At 43.8% G+C, this 21203-nt stretch overlaps 1 long non-coding RNA gene across 2 annotated transcripts in view; it reads right to left on the bottom strand.

Moving 5' to 3' along the window:
• The window catches only part of LOC307181360, a 968012-nt gene that overhangs the window by 52443 nt on the left and 894366 nt on the right, over positions 1–21203 (bottom strand). Inside the window, exon 10 of one of the 2 annotated variants that reach the window (XR_013826588.1) lies at positions 8598–8675. This is a non-coding gene — a long non-coding RNA (uncharacterized lncRNA). Of the gene's footprint in view, positions 1–8597; positions 8676–11807; positions 11838–21203 lie in introns of those variants that run through there. The other variant, XR_013826589.1, reaches the window with a different exon arrangement.

Genomic DNA, 21203 nt, shown 5'->3' with positions numbered 1-21203 from the left:
GATTAGGGCCTGAAGCCATCCTGCGGTGTTGCGGCCAGGTCACAAGAAAGCAAGTTGAAGAAAGGAGCTCAGGGGCACTGTAATTCACAAACCTGCAGAGTTATAAATGACAGCTATCGTCCAAAAATAGACTGAAGTAAGGCTGCCAAGAGGACTTGAAAGCGGGGCAGAATTGCAGGAAACCGATTTCAGGAGGTAGACTGGAATTGCACTGAAAGCATAGGAAAAGAGGCAGAACGTCCACAATGATGCACTTGGCCAAAAAGGGCGTATGCGTTTTTTCCTGAATATATTCAGGAAAAAACGCATACGCCCTTTTTGGCCAACCAAGCAAGCTTGCAAAGGAAATCTGCACTACAATGAAGTCTCACTTCCCCCCGGTCAAAAGGGCCATCTGAAAAAAGTGTAAAATCCAGAAAGGCAGGACAGGCCATGGAGAACTGGGAGCCTTGTTATGCTGATGGGCGGGATGTAAATTGCCAACAGACACTCGGGAGAAATGTATGGTGTTTCCTGAAACATCTAAAAAACAAAGCAACAGAGCCTAGGGCACTGCCACTTATGGTCCTATAGCTTAGGGAAATTAAAATCAAAAAGACACAGCCACCCCAAAGTTTGGGACGCCTCTGTTTACAAGAACCTCGTTTACAGTACAAGTTCAACATCGCAGAAAGTGAAAAATGGATAAAGAAGTTGTGGTATTTACTTACAAAGCAATATCACTCAGCAATGAAATCTATGTCATCAGGCCCTTAGCATCACAATGAGTGGATTCAGGTATGATGATTCTAACTGAAGTAAGTCACACAGAAAAAGAAACATCATAAGATATCAGTAATACACGGAATGTAAACTTGGCTACACAGGAACTGAATTACAGAACAGAACAGGGTCTCAAATTTAGAAAACCAACTTATGCTTGCTTAAGGGTAAAGGTGAGTTGGGGTGCTGCATAAAACCAGAGATTGAAATGAGCACAGATAAAGTTCCTTAAGTCAAATATGGAATAGACAAGAGCTACTCCTTGCTCAACGAAATGGACTCAACACCGCATATTAAACGCCTAAGAATGTACCTGACTAGTAAGTATCGTAAAACCTATGGATTGCTATGTCTCCAAAAGAGAATCAAGCATGTGTACAGGGGCATAAACGCAGCAGTGATAGGATTGGAGAGGTTCGGTGAGCAAATGAAGACCCTTTGAAGTCATATTGCATGGTACCCATTACACGGGTCTCAACTCTCCAGGTTTAAGGTATTCTTCCTTCAGCTAAAACATGCATGTGGAACCCAAGTATGATCAACCATGTGAACGGGAGACGTGTTCAAATATGTCTCAGTTTTCCTCCCCTGGTACTCGGGTGCAACATTCCAGACGCTTTACTAACACTCTCCCCACTTGGAGAGTCAGCGCCTTTAACCTCCTGTTTGGCCCAGTTTGCAATTTCTGCGGAAGATGAACAGGAATAGCGAGAACCAATGAGAGACTAGCTGGAGGTGTCTGGACGGGCAAATTTAACTCTCATTTCCCACCAGGAAAAGGAAATAACCAAAGGCTCAGTGTGCCGTGCCGGAACCAGATTAGGGCCTGAAGCCATCCTGCGGTGTTGCGGCCAGGTCACAAGAAAGCGAGTTGAAGAAAGGAGCTCAGGGGCACTGTAATTCACAAACCTGCAGAGTTATAAATGACAGCTATCGTCCAAAAATAGACTGAAGTAAGGCTGCCAAGAGGACTTGAAAGCGGGGCAGAATTGCAGGAAACCGATTTCAGGAGGTAGACTGGAATTGCATTGAAAGCATAGGAAAAGAGGCAGAACGTCCACAATAATGCACTTGGCCAAAAAGGGTGTATGCGTTTTTTCCTGAATATATTCAGGAAAAAACGCATACGCCCTTTTTGGCCAACCAAGCAAGCTTGCAAAGGAAATCTGCACTACAATGAAGTCTCACTTCCCCCCGGTCAAAAGGGCCATCTGAAAAAAGTGTAAAATCCAGAAAGGCAGGACAGGCCATGGAGAACTGGGAGCCTTGTTATGCTGATGGGCGGGATGTAAATTGCCAACAACCACTCGGGAGAAGTGTATGGTGTTTCCTGAAACATCGAAAAAACAAAGCAACAGAGCCTAGGGCACTGCCACTTATGGTCCTATAGCTTAGGGAAATTAAAATAAAAAAGACACAGCCACCCCAAAGTTTGGGACGCCTCTGTTTACAAGAACCTCGTTTACAGTACAATTTCAACATCGCAGAAAGTGGAAAATGGATAAAGAATTTGTGGTATTTACTTACAAAGCAATATCACTCAGCAATGAAATCTATGTCATCAGGCCCTTAGCATCACAATGAGTGGCTTCAGGTATGATGATTCTAACTGAAATAAGTCACACAGAAAAAGAAATATCATAAGATATCAGTAATACACGGAATGTAAACTTGGCTACACAGGAACTGAATTACAGAACAGAACAGGGTCTCAAATTTAGAAAACCAACTTATGCTTGCTTAAGGGTAAAGGTGAGTTGGGGTGCTGCATAAAACCAGAGATTGAAATGAGCACAGATAAAGTTCCTTAAGTCAAATATGGAATAGACAAGAGCTACTCCTTGCTCAACGAAATGGACTCAACACCGCATATTAAACGCCTAAGAATGTACCTGACTAGTAAGTATCGTAAAACCTATGGATTGCTATGTCTCCAAAAGAGAATCAAGCATGTGTACAGGGGCATAAACGCAGCAGTGATAGGATTGGAGAGGTTCGGTGAGCAAATGAAGACCCTTTGAAGTCATATTGCATGGTACCCATTACACGGGTCTCAACTCTCTAGGTTTAAGGTATTCTTCCTTCAGCTAAAACATGCATGTGGAACCCAAGTATGATCAACCATGTGAATGGGAGACGTGTTCAAATATGTCTCAGTTTTCCTCCCCTGGTACTCGGGTGCAACATTCCAGACGCTTTACTAACACTCTCCCCACTTGGAGAGTCAGCGCCTTTAACCTCCTGTTTGGCCCAGTTTGCAATTTCTGCGGAAGATGAACAGGAATAGCGAGAACCAATGAGAGGCTAGCTGGAGGTGTCTGGACGGGCAAATTTAACTCTCATTTCCCACCAGGAAGAGGAAATAACCAAAGGCTCAGCATGCCATACCGGAACCAGATTAGGGCCTGAAGCCATCCTGCGGTGTTGCGGCCAGCTCAAAAGAAAGCGAGTTGAAGAAAGGAGCTCAGGGGCACTGTAATTCACAAACCTGCAGAGTTATAAATGACAGCTATCGTCCAAAAATAGACTGAAGTAAGGCTGCCAAGAGGACTTGAAAGCGGGGCAGAATTGCAGGAAACCGATTTCAGGAGGTAGACTGGAATTGCATTGAAAGCATAGGAAAAGAGGCAGAACGTCCACAATGATGCACTTGGCCAAAAAGGGCGTATGCGTTTTTTCCTGAATATATTCAGGAAAAAACGCATACGCCCTTTTTGGCCAACCAAGCAAGCTTGCAAAGGAAATCTGCACTACAATGAAGTCTCACTTCCCCCCGGTCAAAAGGGCCATCTGAAAAAAGTGTAAAATCCAGAAAGGCAGGACAGGCCATGGAGAACTGGGAGCCTTGTTATGCTGATGGGCGGGATGTAAATTGCCAACAACCACTCGGGAGAAGTGTATGGTGTTTCCTGAAACATCTAAAAAACAAAGCAACAGAACCTAGGGCACTTCCACTTATGGTCCTATAGCTTAGGGAAATTAAAATCAAAAAGACACAGCCACCCCAAAGTTTGGGACGCCTCTATTTACAAGAACGTCGTTTACAGTACAAGTTCAACATCGCAGAAAGTGAAAAATGGATAAAGAAGTTGTGGTATTTACTTACAAAGCAATATCACTCAGCAATGAAATCTGTGTCATCAGGCCCTTAGCAGCACAATGAGTGGATTCAGGTATGATGATTCTAACTGAAGTAAGTCACACAGAAAAAGAAACATCATAAGATATCAGTAATACACGGAATGTAAACTTGGCTACAAAGGAACTGAATTACAGAACAGAACAGGGTCTCAAATTTAGAAAACCAACATATTCTTGCTTAAGGTTAAGGTGAGTTGGGGTGCTGCATAAAACCAGAGATTGAAATGAGCACAGATAAAGTTCCTTAAGTCAAATAAGGAATAGACAAGAGGTACTCCTTGCTCAACGAAATGGACTCAACACCGCATATTAAACGCCTAAGAATGTACCTGACTAGTATCTTAAAACCTATGGATTGCTATGTCTCCGAAAGAGAATCAAGCATGTGTACAGGGCATAAACGCAGCAGTGATAGGATTGGAGAGGTTCGGTGAGCAAATGAAGACCCTTTGAAGTCATATTGCATGGTACCCATTACACGGGTCTTAACTCTCCAGGTTTAAGGTATTCTTCCTTCAGCTAAAACATGCATGTGGAACCCAAGTATGATCAACCATGTGAACGGGAGACGTGTTCAAATATGTCTCAGTTTTCCTCCCCTGGTACTCGGGTGCAACATTCCAGACGCTTTACTAACACTCTCCCCACTTGGAGAGTCAGCGCCTTTAACCTCCTGTTTGGCCCAGTTTGCAATTTCTGCGGAAGATGAACAGGAATAGCGAGAACCAATGAGAGACTAGCTGGAGGTGTCTGGACGGGCAAATTTAACTCTCATTTCCCACCAGGAAAAGGAAATAACCAAAGGCTCAGCGTGCCGTGCCGGAACCAGATTAGGACCTGAAGCCATCCTGCGGTGTTGCGGCCAGGTCACAAGAAAGCGAGTTGAAGAAAGGAGCTCAGGGGCACTGTAATTCACAAACCTGCAGAGTTATAAATGACAGCTATCGTCCAAAAATAGACTGAAGTAAGGCTGCCAAGAGGACTTGAAAGCGGGGCAGAATTGCAGGAAACCGATTTCAGGAGGTAGACTGGAATTGCATTGAAAGCATAGGAAAAGAGGCAGAACGTCCACAATGGTGCACTTGGCCAAAAAGGGTGTATGCGTTTTTTCCTGAATATATTCAGGAAAAAACGCATACGCCCTTTTTGGCCAACCAAGCAAGCTTGCAAAGGAAATCTGCACTACAATGAAGTCTCACTTCCCCCTGGTCAAAAGGGCCATCTGAAAAAAGTGTAAAATCCAGAAAGGCAGGACAGGTCATGGAGAACTGGGAGCCTTGTTTTGCTGATGGGCGGGATGTAAATTGCCAACAACCACTCGGGAGAAGTGTATGGTGTTTCCTGAAACATCGAAAAAACAAAGCAACAGAGCCTAGGGCACTGCCACTTATGGTCCTATAGCTTAGGGAAATTAAAATCAAAAAGACACAGCCACCCCAAAGTTTGGGACGCCTCTGTTTACAAGAACCTCATTTACAGTACAAGTTCAACATCGCAGAAAGTGAAAAATGGATAAAGAAGTTGTGGTATTTACTTACAAAGCAATATCACTCAGCAATGAAATCTATGTCATCAGGCCCTTAGCATCACAATGAGTGGATTCAGTTATAATGATTCTAACTGAAATAAGTCACACAGAAAAAGAAACATCATAAGATATCACTAATACACGGAATGTAAACTTGGCTACACAGGAACTGAATTACAGAACAGAACAGGGTCTCAAATTTAGAAAACCAACTTATGCTTGCTTAAGGGTAAAGGTGAGTTGGGGTGCTGCATAAAACCAGAGATTGAAATGAGCACAGATAAAGTTCCTTAAGTCAAATATGGAATAGACAAGAGCTACTCCTTGCTCAACGAAATGGACTCAACACCGCATATTAAACGCCTAAGAATGTACCTGACTAGTAAGTATCGTAAAACCTATGGATTGCTATGTCTCCAAAAGAGAATCAAGCATGTGTACAGGGGCATAAACGCAGCAGTGATAGGATTGGAGAGGTTCGGTGAGCAAATGAAGACCCTTTGAAGACATATTGCATGGTACCCATTACACGGGTCTTAACTCTCCAGGTTTAAGGTATTCTTCCTTCAGCTAAAACAGGCATGTGGAACCTAGAGTATGATCAACCATGTGAATGGGAGACGTGTTCAAATATGTCTCAGTTTTCCTCCCCTGGTACTCGGGTGCAACATTCCAGACGCTTTACTAACACTCTCCCCACTTGGAGAGTCAGCGCCTTTAACCTCCTGTTTGGCCCAGTTTGCAATTTCTGCGGAAGATGAACAGGAATAGCGAGAACCAATGAGAGGCTAGCTGGAGGTGTCTGGACGGGCAAATTTAACTCTCATTTCCCACCAGGAAGAGGAAATAACCAAAGGCTCAGCGTGCCGTACCGGAACCAGATTAGGGCCTGAAGCCGTCCTGCGGTGTTGCGGCCAGCTCAAAAGAAAGCGAGTTGAAGAAAGGAGCTCAGGGGCACTGTAATTCACAAACCTGCAGAGTTATAAATGACAGCTATCGTCCAAAAATAGACTGAAGTAAGGCTGCCAAGAGGACTTGAAAGCGGGGCAGAATTGCAGGAAACCGATTTCAGGAGGTAGACTGGAATTGCATTGAAAGCATAGGAAAAGAGGCAGAACGTCCACAATGATGCACTTGGCCAAAAAGGGCGTATGCGTTTTTTCCTGAATATATTCAGGAAAAAACGCATACGCCCTTTTTGGCCAACCAAGCAAGCTTGCAAAGGAAATCTGCACTACAATGAAGTCTCACTTCCCCCCGGTCAAAAGGGCCATCTGAAAAAAGTGTAAAATCCAGAAAGGCAGGACAGGTCATGGAGAACTGGGAGCCTTGTTATGCTGATGGGCGGGATGTAAATTGCCAACAACCACTCGGGAGAAGTGTATGGTGTTTCCTGAAACATCTAAAAAACAAAGCAACAGAGCCTAGGGCACTGCCACTTATGGTCCTATAGCTTAGGGAAATTAAAATCAAAAAGACACAGCCACCCCAAAGTTTGGGACGCCTCTGTTTACAAGAACCTCGTTTACAGTACAATTTCAACATCGCAGAAAGTGGAAAATGGATAAAGAATTTGTGGTATTTACTTACAAAGCAATATCACTCAGCAATGAAATCTATGTCATCAGGCCCTTAGCATCACAGTGAGTGGATTCAGGTATGATGATTCTAACTGAAATAAGTCACACAGAAAAAGAAACATCATAAGATATCACTAATACACGGAATGTAAACTTGGCTACACAGGAACTGAATTACAGAACAGAACAGGGTCTCAAATTTAGAAAACCAACTTATGCTTGCTTAAGGGTAAAGGTGAGTTGGGGTGCTGCATAAAACCAGAGATTGAAATGAGCACAGATAAAGTTCCTTAAGCCAAATATGGAATAGACAAGAGCTACTCCTTGCTCAACGAAATGGACTGAACACCGCATATTAAACGCCTAAGAATGTACCTGACTAGTAAGTATCGTAAAACCTATGGATTGCTATGTCTCCAAAAGAGAACCAAGCATGTGTACAGGGGCATAAACGCAGCAGTGATAGGATTGGAGAGGTTCGGTGAGCAAATGAAGACCCTTTGAAGTCATATTGCATGGTACCCATTACACGGGTCTCAACTCTCCAGGTTTAAGGTATTCTTACTTCAGCTAAAACATGCATGTGGAACCCAAGTATGATCAACCATGTGAACGGGAGACGTGTTCAAATATGTCTCAGTTTTCCTCCCCTGGTACTCGGGTGCAACATTCCAGATGCTTTACTAACACTCTCCCCACTTGGAGAGTCAGCGCCTTTAACCTCCTGTTTGGCCCAGTTTGCAATTTCTGCGGAAGATGAACAGGAATAGCGAGAACCAATGAGAGGCTAGCTGGAGGTGTCTGGACGGGCAAATTTAACTCTCATTTCCCACCAGGAAGAGGAAATAACCAAAGGCTCAGCGTGCCGTGCCGGAACCAGATTAGGGCCTGAAGCCATCCTGCGGTGTTGCGGCCAGCTCAAAAGAAAGCGAGTTGAAGAAAGGAGCTCAGGGGCACTGTAATTCACAAACCTGCAGAGTTATAAATGACAGCTATCGTCCAAAAATAGACTGAAGTAAGGCTGCCAAGAGGACTTGAAAGCGGGGCAGAATTGCAGGAAACTGATTTCAGGAGGTAGACTGGAATTGCATTGAAAGCATAGGAAAAGAGGCACAACGTCCACAATGATGCACTTGGACAAAAAGGGCGTATGCGTTTTTTCCTGAATATATTCAGGAAAAAACGCATACGCCCTTTTTGGCCAACCAAGCAAGCTTGCAAAGGAAATCTGCACTACAATGAAGTCTCACTTCCCCCCGGTCAAAAGGGCCATCTGAAAAAAGTGTAATATCCAGAAAGGCAACAGGCCATTGAGAACTGGGAGCCTTGTTATGCTGAAGGGCGGGATGTAAATTGCCAACAGACACTTGGGAGAAGTGTATGGTGTTTCCTGAAACATCTAAAAAACAAAGCAACAGAGCCTAGGGCACTTCCACTTATGGTCCTATAGCTTAGGGAAAATAAATCAAAAAGACACAGCCACCCCAAAGTTTGGAACGGCTCTGTTTACAAGAACCTCGTTTACAGTACAAGTTCAACATCGCAGAAAGTGAAAAATGGATAAAGAACTTGTGGTACTTACGTACAATGCAGTATCACTCAGCAATGAAATCTATGTCATCAGGCCCATAGCAGCATAATGAGTAGATTCAGGTACGATGATTCTAAATGAAATAAGTCACACAGAAAAAGAAATATCATAAGATATCACTAATACACAGAATGTAAACTTGGCTACACAGGAACTGAATTCCAAAACAGAACAGGTTCTCAAATTTAGAAAACCAACTTATGCTTGCTTAAGGGGAAAGGTGAGTTGGGTTGCTGCATAAAACCAGAGATTGAAATGAGCACAGATAAAGTTCCTTAAGCCAAATATGGAATAGACAAGAGCTACTCCTTGCTCAACGAAATGGACTCAACACCGCATATTTAACGCCTAAGAATGTACCTGACTAGTAAGTATCTTAAAATCTATGGATTGCTATGTCTCCGAAAGAGAATCAAGCATGTGTACAGGGGCATAAACGCAGCAGTGATAGGATTGGAGAGGTTCGGTGAGCAAATGAAGACCCTTTGAAGTCATATTGCATGGTACCCATTACACGGGTCTTAACTCTCCAGGTTTAAGGTATTCTTCCTTCAGCTAAAACATGCATGTGGAACCCAAGTATGATCAACCATGTGAACGGGAGACGTGTTCAAATATGTCTCAGTTTTCCTCCCCTGGTACTCGGGTGCAACATTCCAGACGCTTTACTAACACTCTCCCCACTTGGAGAGTCAGTCCCTTTAACCTCCTGTTTGGCCCAGTTTGCAATTTCTGCAGAAGATGAACAGGAATAGTGAGAACCAATGAGAGACTAGCTGGAGGTGTCTGGACGGGCAAATTTAACTCTCATTTCCCACCAGGAAAAGGAAATAACCAAAGGCTCAGCGTGCCGTGCCGGAACCAGATTAGGGCCTGAAGCCATCCTGCGGTGTTGCGGCCAGGTCACAAGAAAGCGAGTTGAAGAAAGGAGCTCAGGGGCACTGTAATTCACAAACCTGCAGAGTTATAAATGACAGCTATCGTCCAAAAATAGACTGAAGTAAGGCTGCCAAGAGGACTTGAAAGCGGGGCAGAATTGCAGGAAACCGATTTCAGGAGGTAGACTGGAATTGCATTGAAAGCATAGGAAAAGAGGCAGAACGTCCACAATGATGCACTTGGCCAAAAAGGGCGTATGCGTTTTTTCCTGAATATATTCAGGAAAAAACGCATACGCCCTTTTTGGCCAACCAAGCAAGCTTGCAAAGGAAATCTGCACTACAATGAAGTCTCACTTCCCCCCGGTCAAAAGGGCCATCTGAAAAAAGTGTAAAATCCAGAAAGGCAGGACAGGCCATGGAGAACTGGGAGCCTTGTTATGCTGATGGGCGGGATGTAAATTGCCAACAACCACTCGGGAGAAGTGTATGGTGTTTCCTGAAACATCTAAAAAACAAAGCAACAGAGCCTAGGGCACAGCCACTTATGGTCCTATAGCTTAGGGAAATTAAAATCAAAAAGACACAGCCACCCCAAAGTTTGGGACGCCTCTGTTTACAAGAACCTCGTTTACAGTACAAGTTCAACATCGCAGAAAGTGAAAAATGGATAAAGAAGTTGTGGTATTTACTTACAAAGCAATATCACTCAGCAATGAAATCTGTGTCATCAGGCCCTTAGCATCACAATGAGTGGCTTCAGGTATGATGATTCTAACTGAAATAAGTCACACAGAAAAAGAAACATCATAAGATATCAGTAATACACGGAATGTAAACTTGGCTACACAGGAACTGAATTACAGAACAGAACAGGGTCTCAAATTTACAAAACCAACTTATGCTTGCTTAAGGGGAAAGGTGAGTTGGGGTGCTGCATAAAACCAGAGATTGAAATGAGCACAGATAAAGTTCCTTAAGTCAAATATGGAATAGACAAGAGCTACTCCTTGCTCAACGAAATGGACTCAACACCGCATATTGAACGCCTAAGAATGTACCTGACTAGTAAGTATCGTAAAACCTATGGATTGCTATGTCTCCAAAAGAGAATCAAGCATGTGTACAGGGGCATAAACGCAGCAGTGATAGGATTGGAGAGGTTCGGTGAGCAAATGAAGACCCTTTGAAGTCATATTGCATGGTACCCATTACACGGTTCTCAACTCTCCAGGTTTAAGGTATTCTTCCTTCAGCTAAAACATGCATGTAGAACCCAAGTATGATCAACCATGTGAACGGGAGACGTGTTCAAATATGTCTCAGTTTTCCTCCCCTGGTACTCGGGTGCAACATTCCAGACGCTTTACTAACACTCTCCCCACTTGGAGAGTCAGCGCCTTTAACCTCCTGTTTGGCCCAGTTTGCAATTTCTGCCGAAGATGAACAGGAATAGCGAGAACCAATGAGAGGCTAGCTGGAGGTGTCTGGACGGGCAAATTTAACTCTCATTTCCCACCAGGAAGAGGAAATAACCAAAGGCTCAGCGTGCCGTACCGGAACCAGATTAGGGCCTGAAACCATCCTGCGGTGTTGCGGCCAGCTCAAAAGAAAGCGAGTTGAAGAAAGGAGCTCAGGGGCACTGTAATTCACAAACCTGCAGAGTTATAAATGACAGCTATCGTCCAAAAATAGACTGAAGTAAGGCTGCCAAGAGGACTTGAAAGCGGGGCAGAATTGCAGGAAACCGATTTCAGGAGGTAGACTGGAATTGCATTGAAAGCATAGGAAAAGAGGCAGAACGTCCACAATGATGCACTTGGCCAAAAAGGGCGTATGCGTTTTTTCCTGAATATATTCAGGAAAAAACGCATACGCCCTTTTTGGCCAACCAAGCAAGCTTGCAAAGGAAATCTGCACTACAATGAAGTCTCACTTCCCCCCGGTCAAAAGGGCCATCTGAAAAAAGTGTAAAATCCAGAAAGGCAGGACAGGCCATGGAGAACTGGGAGCCTTGTTATGCTGATGGGCGGGATGTAAATTGCCAACAACCACTGGGGAGAAGTGTATGGTGTTTCCTGAAACATCTAAAAAACAAAGCAACAGAACCTAGGGCACTTCCACTTATGGTCCTATAGCTTAGGGAAATTAAAATAAAAAAGACACAGCCACCCCAAAGTTTGGAACGGCTCTGTTTACAAGAACCTCGTTTACAGTACAAGTTCAACATCGCAGAAAGTGAAAAATGGATAAAGAAGTTGTGGTATTTACTTACAAAGAAATATCACTCAGCAATGAAATCTGTGTCATCAGGCCCTTAGCAGCACAGTGAGTTGATTCAGGTATGATGATTCTAACTGAAGTAAGTCACACAGAAAAAGAAACATCATAAGATATCAGTAATACACGGAATGTAAACTTGGCTACACAGGAACTGAATTACAGAACAGAACAGGGTCTCAAATTTAGAAAACCAACTTATGCTTGCTTAAGGGTAAAGGTGAGTTGGGGTGCTGCATAAAACCAGAGATTGAAATGAGCACAAATAAAGTTCCTTAAGTCAAATATGGAATAGACAAGAGCTATTCCTTGCTCAACGAAATGGACTCAACACCGCATATTAAACGCCTAAGAATGTACCTGACTAGTAAGTATCTTAAAACCTATGGATTGCTATGTCTCCGAAAGAGAATCAAGCATTTGTACAGGGGCATAAACGCAGCAGTGATAGGATTGGAGAGGTTCGGTGAGCAAATGAAGACCCTTTGAAGTCATATTGCATGGTACCCATTACACGGGTCTTAACTCTCCAGGTTTAAGGTATTCTTCCTTCAGCTAAAACATGCATGTGGAACCCAAGTATGATCAACCATGTGAACGGGAGACGTGTTCAAATATGTCTCAGTTTTCCTCCCCTGGTACTCGGGTGCAACATTCCAGACGCTTTACTAACACTCTCCCCACTTGGAGAGTCAGCGCCTTTAACCTCCTGTTTGGCCCAGTTTGCAATTTCTGCGGAAGATGAACAGGAATAGCGAGAACCAATGAGAGACTAGCTGGAGGTGTCTGGACGGGCAAATTTAACTCTCATTTCCCACCAGGAAAAGGAAATAACCAAAGGCTCAGCGTGCCGTGCCGGAACCAGATTAGGGCCTGAAGCCATCCTGCGGTGTTGCGGCCAGGTCACAAGAAAGCGAGTTGAAGAAAGGAGCTCAGGGGCACTGTAATTCACAAACCTGCAGAGTTATAAATGACAGCTATCGTCCAAAAATAGACTGAAGTAAGGCTGCCAAGAGGACTTGAAAGCGGGGCAGAATTGCAGGAAACCGATTTCAGGAGGTAGACTGGAATTGCATTGAAAGCATAGGAAAAGAGGCAGAACGTCCACAATGATGCACTTGGCCAAAAAGGGCGTATGCGTTTTTTCCTGAATATATTCAGGAAAAAACGCATACGCACTTTTTGGCCAACCAAGCAAGCTTGCAAAGGAAATCTGCACTACAATGAAGTCTCACTTCCCCCCGGTCAAAAGGGCCATCTGAAAAAAGTGTAAAATCCAGAAAGGCAGGACAGGCCATGGAGAACTGGGAGCCTTGTTATGCTGATGGGCGGGATGTAAATTGCCAACAACCACTCGGGAGAAGTGTATGGTGTTTCCTGAAACATCTAAAAAACAAAGCAACAGAACCTAGGGCACTTCCACTTATGGTCCTATAGCTTAGGGAAATTAAAATCAAAAAGACACAGCCACCCCAAAGTTTGGAACGGCTCTGTTTACAAGAACCTCGTTTACAGTACAAGTTCAACATCGCAGAAAGTGAAAAATGGATAAAGAACTTGTTGTACTTACGTACAATGCAGTATCACTCAACAATGAAATCTATGTCATCAGGCCCATAGCAGCATAATGAGTAGATTCAGGTACGATGATTCTAACTGAAATAAGTCACACAGAAAAAGAAACATCATAAGATATCAGTTATACACGGAATGTAAACTTGGCTACACAGGAACTGAATTACAGAACAGAACAGGGTCTCAAATTTAGAAAACCAACTTATTCTTGCTTAAGGGTAAAGGTGAGTTGGGGTGCTGCATAAAACCAGAGATTGCAATGAGCACAGATAAAGTTCCTTAAGCCAAATATGGAATAGACAAGAGCTACTCCTTGCTCAACGAAATGGACTCAACACCCCATATTAAACGCCTAAGAATGTTCCTGACTAGTAAGTATCTTAAAACCTATGGATTGCTATGTCTCCAAAAGAGAATCAAGCATGTGTACAGGGGCATAAACGCAGCAGTGATAGGATTGGAGAGGTTCGGTGAGCAAATGAAGACCCTTTGAATTCATATTGCATGGTACCCATTCCACGGGCTTCAACTACCCATGTTTTAGGTATTCTTCCTTCAGCTAAAACATGCATGTGGAACCCAGAGTATGATCAACCATTTGATCGGGAGACGTGTTCAAATATGTCTCAGTTTTCCTCCCCTGGTACTCGGGTGCAACATTCCAGACGCTTTACTAACACTCTCCCCACTTGGAGAGTCAGCGCCTTTAACCTCCTGTTTGACCCAGTTTGCAATTTCTGCGGAAGATGAACAGGAATAGCGAGAACCAATGAGAGGCTAGCTGGAGGTTTCTGGACGGGCTAATTTAACTCTCATTTCCCAACAGGAAGAGGAAATAACCAAAGGCTCAGCGTGCCGTACCGGAACCAGATTACAGCCTGAAGCCATCCTGCGGTGTTGCGGCCAGCTCAAAAGAACGCGAGTTGAAGAAAGGAGCTCAGGGGCACTGTAATTCACAAACCTGCAGAGTTATAAATGACAGCTATCGTCCAAAAATAGACTGAAGTAAGGCTGCCAAGAGGACTTGAATGCGGGGCAGAATTGCAGGAAACCGATTTCAGGAGGTAGACTGAAATTGCATTGAAAGCATAGGAAAAGAGGCAGAACGTCCACAATGATGCACTTGGCCAAAAAGGGCGTATGCGTTTTTTTCTGAATATATTCAGGAAAAAACGCATACGCCCTTTTTGGCCAACCAAGCAAGCTTGCAAAGGAAATCTGCACTACAATGAAGTCTCACTTCCCCCCGGTCAAAAGGGCCATCTGAAAAAAGTGTAAAATCCAGAAAGGCAGGACAGGCCATGGAGAACTGGGAGCCTTGTTATGCTGATGGGCGGGATGTAAGTTGCCAACAGACACTCCGGAGAAGTGTATGGTGTTTCCTGAAACATCTAAAAAACAAAGCAACAGAGCCTACGGCACTGCCACTTATGGTCCTATAGCTTAGGGAAATTAAAATCAAAAAGACACAGCCACCCCAAAGTTTGGGACACCTCTGTTTACAAGAACCTCGTTTACAGTACAAGTTCAGCATCGCAGAAAGTGAAAAATGGATAAAGAAGTTGTGGTATTTACTTACAAAGCAATATCACTCAGCAATGAAATCTATGTCATCAGGCCCTTAGCATCACAATGAGTGGATTCAGGTATGATGATTCTAACTGAAATAAGTCACAAAGAAAAAGAAACATCATAAGATATCAGTAATACACGGAATGTGAACTTGGCTACACAGGAACTGAATTACAGAACAGAACAGGGTCTCAAATTTAGAAAACCAACTTATGCTTGCTTAAGGGGAAAGGTGAGTTCGGGTGCTGCATAAAATCAGAGATTGAAATGAGCACAGATAAAGTTCCTTAAGCCAAATATGGAATAGACAAGAGCTACTCCTTGCTCAACGAAATGGACTCAACACCGCATATTAAACGCCTAAGAATGTACCTGACTAGTAAGTATCTTAAAACCTATGGATTGCTATGTCTCCGAAAGAGAATCAAGCATGTGTACAGGGGCATAAACGCAGCAGTGATAGGACTGCAGAGGTTCGGTGAGCAAATGAAGACCCTTTGAAGTCATATTGCATGGTACCCATTCCACGGGTTTCAACTACCCAGGTTTAAGGTATGATTCCTTCAGCTAAAACATGCATGTGGAACCTAGAGTATGATCAACCATGTGATCGGGAGACGTGTTCAAATATGTCTCAGTTTTCCTCCCCTGGTACTCGGGTGCAACATTCCAGACGCTTTACTAACACTCTCCCACACTTGGAGAGTCAGTCCCTTTAAACTCCTGTTTGGCCCAGTTTGCAATTTCTGCGGAAGATGAACAGGAATAGCGAGAACCAATGAGAGGCTAGCTGGAGGTGTCTGGACGGGCAAATTTAACTCTCATTTCCCACCAGGAAGAGGAATTAACCAAAGGCTCAGCATGCCGGGCCGGAACCAGATTAGGGCCTGAAGCCATCCTGCGGTGTTGCGGCCAGGTCACAAGAAAGCGAGTTGAAGAAAGGAGCTCAGGGGCACTGTAATTCACAAACCTGCAGAGTTATAAATGACAGCTATCGTCCAAAAATAGACTGAAGTAAGGCTGCCAAGAGGACTTGAAAGCGGGGCAGAATTGCAGGAAACCGATTTCAGGAGGTAGACTGGAATTGCATTGAAAGCATAGGAAAAGAGGCAGAACGTCCACAATGATGCACTTGGCCAAAAAGGGCGTATGCGTTTTTTCCTGAATATATTCAGGAAAAAACGCATACGCCCTTTTTGGCCAACCAAGCAAGCTTGCAAAGGAAATCTGCACTACAATGAAGTCTCACTTCCCCCCGGTCAAAAGGGCCATCTGAAAAAAGTGTAAAATCCAGAAAGGCAGGATAGGCCATGGAGAACTGGGAGCCTTGTTATGCTGATCGGCAGGATGTAAATTGCCAACAGACACTTGGGAGAAGTGTATGGTGTTTCCTGAAACATCGAAAAAACAAAGCAACAGAGCCTAGGGCACTGCCACTTATGGTCCTATAGCTTAGGGAAATTAAAATCAAAAAGACACAGCCACCCCAAAGTTTGGGACGCCTCTGTTTACAAGAACCTCGTTTACAGTACAAGTTCAACATCGCAGAAAGTGAAAAATGGATAAAGAAGTTGTGGTATTTACTTACAAAGCAATATCACTCAGCAATGAAATCTATGTCATCAGGCCCTTAGCATCACAATGAGTGGATTCAGGTATGATGATTCTAACTGAAATAAGTCACACAGAAAAAGAAACATCATAAGATATCAGTAATACACGGAATGTAAACTTGGCTACACAGGAACTGAATTACAGAACAGAACAGGGTCTCAAATTTACAAAACCAACTTATTCTTGCTTAAGGGTAAAGGTGAGTTGGGGTGCTGCATGAAACCAGAGATTGAAATGAGCACAGATAAAGTTCCTTAAGCCAAATATGGAATAGACAAGAGCTACTCCTTGCTCAACGAAATGGACTCAACACCGCATATTAAACGCCTAAGAATGTACCTGACTAGTAAGTATCTTAAAACCTATGGATTGCTATGTCTCCGAAAGAGAATCAAGCATGTGTACAGGGGCATAAACGCAGCAATGATAGGATTGGAGAGGTTCGATGAGCAAATGAAGACCCTTTGAAGTCATATTGCATGGTACCCATTACACGGGTCTCAACTCTCCAGGTTTAAGGTATTCTTCCTTCAGCTAAAACATGCATGTGGAACCCAAGTATGATCAACCATTTGAACGGGAGACGTGTTCAAATATGTCTCAGTTTTCCTCCCCTGGTACTCGGGTGCAACATTCCAGACGCTTTACTAACACTCTCCCCACTTTGAGAGTCAGCGCCTTTAACCTCCTGTTTGGCCCAGTTTGCAATTTCTGCGGAAGATGAACAGGAATAGCGAGAACCAATGAGAGGCTAGCTGGAGGTGTCTGGAAGGGCAAATTTAACTCTCATTTCCCACCAGGAAGAGGAAATAACCAAAGGCTCAGCGTGCCGTACCGGAACCAGATTAGGGCCTGAAGCCATCCTGCGGTGTTGCGGCCAGCTCAAAAGAAAGCGAGTTGAAGAAAGGAGCTCAGGGGTACTGTAATTCACAAACCTGCAGAGTTATAAATGACAGCTATCGTCCAAAAATAAACTGAAGTAAGGCTGCCAAGAGGATTTGAAAGCGGGGCAGAATTGCAGGAAACCGATTTCAGGAGGTAGACTGGAATTGCATTGAAAGCATAGGAAAAGAGGCAGAACGTCCACAATGATGCACTTGGCCAAAAAGGGCGTATGCGTTTTATCCTGAATATATTCAGGAAAAAACGCATACGCCCTTTTTGGCCAACCAAGCAAGCTTGCAAAGGAAATCTGCACTACAATGAAGTCTCACTTCCCCCCGGTCAAAAGGGCCATCTGAAAAAAGTGTAAAATCCAGAAAGGCAGGACAGGCCATGGAGAACTGGGAGCCTTGTTATGCTGATGGGCGGGATGTAAATTGCCAACAACCACTCGGGAGAAGTGTATGGTGTTTCCTAAAACATCTAAAAAACAAAGCAACAGAACCTAGGGCACTTCCACTTATGGTCCTATAGCTTAGGGAAATTAAAATCAAAAAGACACAGCCACCCCAAAGTTTGGAACGGCTCTGTTTACAAGAACCTCGTTTACAGTACAAGTTCAACATCGCAGAAAGTGAAAAATGGATAAAGAAGTTGTGGTATTTACTTACAAAGCAATATCACTCAGCAATGAAATCTGTGTCATCAGGCCCTTAGCAGCACAATGAGTGGATTCAGGTATGATGATTCTAACTGAAGTAAGTCACACAGAAAAAGAAACATCATAAGATATCAGTAATACACGGAATGTAAACTTGGCTACACAGGAACTGAATTACAGAACAGAACAGGGCCTCAATTTAGAAAACCAACTTATGCTTGCTTAAGGGTAAAGGTGAGTTGGGGTGCTGCATAAAACCAGAGATTGAAATGAGCACAGATAAAGTTCCTTAAGCCAAATATGGAATAGACAAGAGCTACTCCTTGCTCAACGAAATGGACTCAACACCCCATATTAAACGCCTAAGAATGTACCTGACTAGTAAGTATCTTAAAACCTATGGATTGCTATGTCTCCGAAAGAGAATCAAGCATGTGTACAGGGGCATAAACGCAGCAGTGATAGGATTGCAGAGGTTCGGTGAGCAAATGAAGACCCTTTGAAGTCATATTGCATGGTACCCATTACACGGGTCTCAACTCTCCAGGTTTAAGGTATTCTTCCTTCAGCTAAAACATGCATGTGGAACCTAGAGTATGATCAACCATGTGATCGGGAGACGTGTTCAAATATGTCTCAGTTTTCCTCCCCTGGTACTCGGGTGCAACATTCCAGACGCTTTACTAACACTCTCCCCCACTTGGAGAGTCAGTCCCTTTAACCTCCTGTTTGGCCCAGTTTGCAATTTCTGCGGAAGATGAACAGGAATAGTGAGAACCAATGAGAGGCTAGCTGGAGGTGTCTGGACGGGCAAATTTAACTCTCATTTCCCACCAGGAAGAGGAATTAACCAAAGGCTCAGCATGCCGGGCCGGAAACAGATTAGGGCCTGAAGCCATCCTGCGCTGTTGCGGCCAGGTCACAAGAAAGCGAGTTGAAGAAAGGAGCTCAGGAGCACTGTAATTCACAAACCTGCAGAGTTATAAATGACAGCTATCGTCCAAAAATACACTGAAGTAAGGCTGCCAAGAGGACTTGAAAGCGGGGCAGAATTGCAGGAAACCGATTTCAGGAGGTAGACTGGAATTGCATTGAAAGCATAGGAAAAGAGGCAGAACGTCCACAATGATGCACTTGGCCAAAAAGGGCGTATGCGTTTTTTCCTGAATATATTCAGGAAAAAACGCATACGCCCTTTTTGGCCAACCAAGCAAGCTTGCAAAGGAAATCTGCACTACAATGAAGTCTCACTTCCCCCCGGTCAAAAGGGCCATCTGAAAAAAGTGTAAAATCCAGAAAGGCAGGACAGGCCATGGAGAACTGGGAGCCTTGTTATGCTGATGGGCGGGATGTAAATTGCCAACAACCACTCGGGAGAAGTGTATGGTGTTTCCTGAAACATCTAAAAAACAAAGCAACAGAACCTAGGGCACTTCCACTTATGGTCCTATAGCTTAGGGAAATTAAAATCAAAAAGACACACCCACCCCAAAGTTTGGAACAGCTCTGTTTACAAGAACCTCGTTTACAGTACAAGTTCAACATCGCAGAAAGTGAAAAATGGATAAAGAAGTTGTGGTATTTACTTACAAAGCAATATCACTCAGCAATGAAATCTGTGTCATCAGGCCCTTAGCAGCACAGTGAGTGGATTCAGGTATGATGATTCTAACTGAAATAAGTCACACAGAAAAAGAAACATCATAAGATATCAGTAATACACGGAATGTAAACTTGGCTACACAGGAACTGAATTACAGAACAGAACAGGGTCTCAAATTTACAAAACCAACTTATTCTTGCTTAAGGGTAAAGGTGAGTTGGGGTGCTGCATACAACCAGAGATTGAAATGAGCACAGATAAAGTTCCTTAAGCCAAATATGGAATAGACAAGAGCTACTCCTTGCTCAACGAAATGGACTCAACACCGCATATTAAACGCCTAAGAATGTACTTAACTAGTAAGTATCTTAAAACCTATGGATTGCTATGTCTCCGAAAGAGAATCAAGCATGTTTACAGGGGCATAAACGCAGCAGTGATAGGATTGGAGAGGTTTGGTGAGCAAATGAAGACCCTTTGAAGTCATATTGCATGGTACCCATTACACGGGTCTTAACTCTCCAGGTTTAAGGTATTCTTCCTTCAGCTAAAACATGCATGTGGAACCCAAGTATGATCAACCATGTGAACGGGAGACGTGTTCAAATATGTCTCAGTTTTCCTCCCCTGGTACTCGGGTGCAACATTCCAGACGCTTTACTAACACTCTCCCCACTTGGAGAGTCAGCGCCTTTAACCTCCTGTTTGGCCCAGTTTGCAATTTCTGCGAAAGATGAACAGGAATAGCGAGAACCAATGAGAGACTAGCTGGAGGTGTCTGGACGGGCAAATTTAACTCTCATTTCCCACCAGGAAAAGGAAATAACCAAAGGCTCAGCGTGCCGTGCCGGAACCAGATTAGGGCCTGAAGCCATCCTGCGGTGTTGCGGCCAGGTCACAAGAAAGCAAGTTGAAGAAAGGAGCTCAGGGGCACTGTAATTCACAAACCTGCAGAGTTATAAATGACAGCTATCGTCCAAAAATAGACTGAAGTAAGGCTGCCAAGAGGACTTGAATGCGGGGCAGAATTGCAGGAAACCGATTTCAGGAGGTAGACTGGAATTGCATTGAAAGCATAGGAAAAGAGGCAGAACGTCCACAATGATGCACTTGGCCAAAAAGGGCGTATGCGTTTTTTTCTGAATATATTCAGGAAAAAACGCATACGCCCTTTTTGGCCAACCAAGCAAGCTTGCAAAGGAAATCTGCACTACAATGAAGTCTCACTTCCCCCCGGTCAAAAGGGCCATCTGAAAAAAGTGTAAAATCCAGAAAGGCAGGACAGGCCATGGAGAACTGGGAGCCTTGTTATGCTGATGGGCGGGATGTAAATTGCCAACAGACACTCCAGAGAAGTGTATGGTGTTTCCTGAAACATCTAAAAACCAAAGCAACAGAGCCTAGGGCACTGCCACTTATGGTCCTATAGCTTAGGGAAATTAAAATCAAAAAGACACAGCCACCCCAAAGTTTGGGACACCTCTGTTTACAAGAACCTCGTTTACAGTACAAGTTCAACATCGCAGAAAGTGAAAA

The sequence above is a fragment of the Stenella coeruleoalba genome (assembly GCF_951394435.1).
Source record: "Stenella coeruleoalba genome assembly, contig: scaffold_118, whole genome shotgun sequence".
NCBI classification, from domain to species: domain Eukaryota; kingdom Metazoa; phylum Chordata; class Mammalia; order Artiodactyla; family Delphinidae; genus Stenella; species Stenella coeruleoalba.
This window is presented reverse-complemented; position numbering and strand designations above follow the sequence as displayed.